Raw genomic sequence first — 3,664 nt, 5'->3', positions numbered from 1 at the left:
TACTACTTAGAAAAGATTAGGAGTGGATAGTTTCTAAAACGATAAAGAAGAGTAGTAAGATAAGCTAATAAGCTAAAGCGCTAGGAAGTATTTAGGGCTAACTACGAGGATATTAATAACGAATAAGGATTCTAGATGATATATATACTAGAACTAGAAGAACCTACTATATTTATCGTGATTAAATATGACGATAAGGAAATAATAATAATCATACTCTACTAGAGATTATTAAAATACTAGTATAAAGATAATTACGGACTAAAAGTGGAGTACCTCCACCCTATATTTAATCTAGGGTAGCTAGCTAATGAACTAGTTTTAATTATAATAGAAATCTACTAGGCTATAGAGGCGGGATACATTATTCTAGGGATGCATTCGCATATAGGAAAAGGTGATGAAGCGTTTACGATACTAATCGTACCGCCATAAGAATAGAGCCTTAATGTGATAATAGTACTAGAAGGCACTAGAATAGTGTAATTAGTCCATACCTACGAAAGATACTAGGATTACTAGGTAGTCGCGTATATTAGAGAGGCGTAGACTAATATAGGAGAATTATATAACGATATCGATCCGCTTATAGGTTACTAACTAATATATATACTTTATAACGGTTACGTAAATAATAACGTTATTATCTAAGAATAAGATAAGAACCTTATACTAGGGGAAGATACTATATACCAATAGTACGTAGTACTAGAAAGTGATGAGTACGATATCGAGATTACTACCAACTTCTAGAAGATAGATAACTATAAGACTAAGTGTCGCCTTAATATACTACACTAATATATAGTTTATAACCCTTTTAGGTTACTATAATCACTACTTAAGAAAATTAATATAAAATAGTACTAAGACTAAGAGTGCGAATATAAAGAAGATATATATATCTATTAACCGGTAGAACTAGTAATAGTTAAAATAAGACTTCTAGAAGGGACTATAAAGAGAATTATTACTAAAAGAAACGAACTTAAAGAAGTATAGTGAGAAAAAGGAGTTATTCTTAAGCTAATTCTATCAATATTAGGACCCTTAAGAAATAGAAAGGTAATCGACGAACGTAAAGATCTAGACTATTACTATAAAAGACTTTCGTATAAAGATAAAGACTACTAATAGTAATACGGAGATTATTTACATTACTAGAATATCGATCTAAGATAGCCCTATATACTAATATCTAGAGGAATCTACGCCGACCTTATAGAGGTAGGCTAAATATGTAATAAATAAGAATACTAATAGAGGAGAGAATTATACCTATATTATTAAGAAGGTATACTAAACATAATGTTTACTAATAGTAATAACGGTAGAGGAGATCCATATAGGCTATTCATTATTAAAGAAATAGTCGATAATAGAGTAGACGGAGATTTTATAGTGGATAATTTCTACTACCTAAATAAGGAAAAGTGCGATATAAAGATAAAGTATCGATATATTTATAATATTAACCTAGACGTTAAAAATATCCTAGTATACCCCGAGGTATTTAAGATATTAGAAGAGTGTTTTAACACTAAGTACTAATAGGACGGAGAGCGATATATATACTAACTAAAAAACTTATAAGTGATGACTTGATAAGGCGGAGGAGTCATAATAATAACCTAAGGGTTAGAAAGCCTTAGGAGTTGAGAGAAATAACTATATTGGATAATCGCTACGTAGTCCTTACGGTAGAATTAGCGAATATTCAGATTACTATTATAATTAACTTAGGAGCTAACCGAAGCTATGCGAGTACGACCATAGCTAGGAAACTACATAAATACGAAGTGAAGAAAAGACTTCTATACCCCTTAAAGATAGTAGATAGATAACTATTAAGATAAGTAACGATAGAAATGAAAAACGTTCCGTTAATGATTACGAAATATAAGGAAATAATAAACCTAGATATAATAGATATCTTAGGATACGATATAGTTTTAGGAATAGACTAGCTTTAAAAACATAACCTAACCATTAACTAGTAAATAAGGATAGTAACATTTACGAAATATAGCACCGTATAAAGGGAGGACTAATCATCCTTAAAGACTCCAAAAAGAATGATTTTAGTGTGACTAATAGAACGTATACTAGCTAGCTCTAGTATTGGGGAAATACTACTAGAATATAAAGACTTTAAAGACCTCGCTATAGAAAGAGAAGGTAACGTAGCCTTACTAGAATATAAACTATAGGATTATGAGATACCCTTAGAAGAAGAAAATAATCTAGAATACTACGTATAATTAATTCTAATATCTAAAAAAGAAGAAGACTTCCTTAAAGAGTACATTAATAAATACCTTATAAAAGAGTTTATTAGACCTTTAAAGTTAAAAGTGACTTATATAGTACTCTTTATACTAAAAAAGGATAGGGGATTAAGACTATATATCGACTATAGACGCCTTAACGCGATAATAAAGAAAAATCGATATCTAATACTAAGAATCGATAAATTATAGGACTGACTCTTAGGAGCTAAATAGTTCTTAGTAATTAACGTTAGAGATATCTACTATAGGGTAAGGATGAAGGAAGGAGAAGAGTAGAAGATAGCGTTCAGGACTAGATAGAGCCTATATAAGTATCAGATAATGCCCTTCGGACTGACTAATACACTAGCTACCTTCTAAGAACTTATTAATAACACCCTAAGAGAATACTTAGATGAGTTTATCGTCACCTACTTAGACGATATCCTTATATTTTCCAAAACATACGATAAGTATATCTAATATATACGGAAAGTCCTATAAGCACTGAGAGAAAAGGACCTACTAATCAAATTGAGTAAATACGAATTCTATATATATACGATAGTATTCCTAGGCTATATCGTATTATTATAAGGACTAGCGCTAAACCCTAATAAAGTTTAGGCTATTAATAACTAGCCTATACTAATAAGTATAAAAGAAGTATAATAGTTCTTAGGTCTTATTAACTACTATAGGAGGTTTATCTGAGGATTTTTAAGAATTACGGCGCCTCTAACGAATTTAATAAAGAAAGACTATGTCTTTAACTAGGATAATAAATATAAATATACCTTTAAGAGACTAAAGGGATAGATAACCTCTATACCTATCCTTATATTATTCAACCTAGAAAAGGAGTTAATACTTAAAACCAATACATTAGATAAAGTAATAGGGGTATATCTTATATAGAAAGATAAGAATGGCTAATCACGACCTATAGCTTACTACTTAAGATAAATAACTTAACTAGAATTAAACTACGATATCTATAATAAAGAATTACTCGCTATTATAGAAGTATTATAATAATGGAGAGTATATCTAGAAGGAGTAAAGTACTCGGTATAGATATTCACTAACTATAAGAACCTTACTTACTAGATAACGATAAAGGATCTAAATAGATAATAAGTGAGATAGGTAGAAACTTTAGTAAGATACGACTTTAGAATCCACTATATTAAAGGAACTAAAAATAGTTAAGTAGATATATTAAGTAGAAGACTAGACTATATAGGGGTAGTAGGACCTAAACCTAATACACTACTTAAGACTAACGAGTAGATACTATAATATAGAGGATATAACTATAATTTAGTAATTATGGATATCGAGCTAACTAAGGAGTAAAAATAGAATATTATAAAAGAAAGATATAATAGCTA

Source organism: Cladophialophora immunda (genome assembly GCF_000835495.1).
Source record: "Cladophialophora immunda strain CBS 83496 unplaced genomic scaffold supercont1.6, whole genome shotgun sequence".
Lineage (NCBI taxonomy): Eukaryota > Fungi > Ascomycota > Eurotiomycetes > Chaetothyriales > Herpotrichiellaceae > Cladophialophora > Cladophialophora immunda.
Note: the sequence above shows the minus strand (reverse complement) of the source record.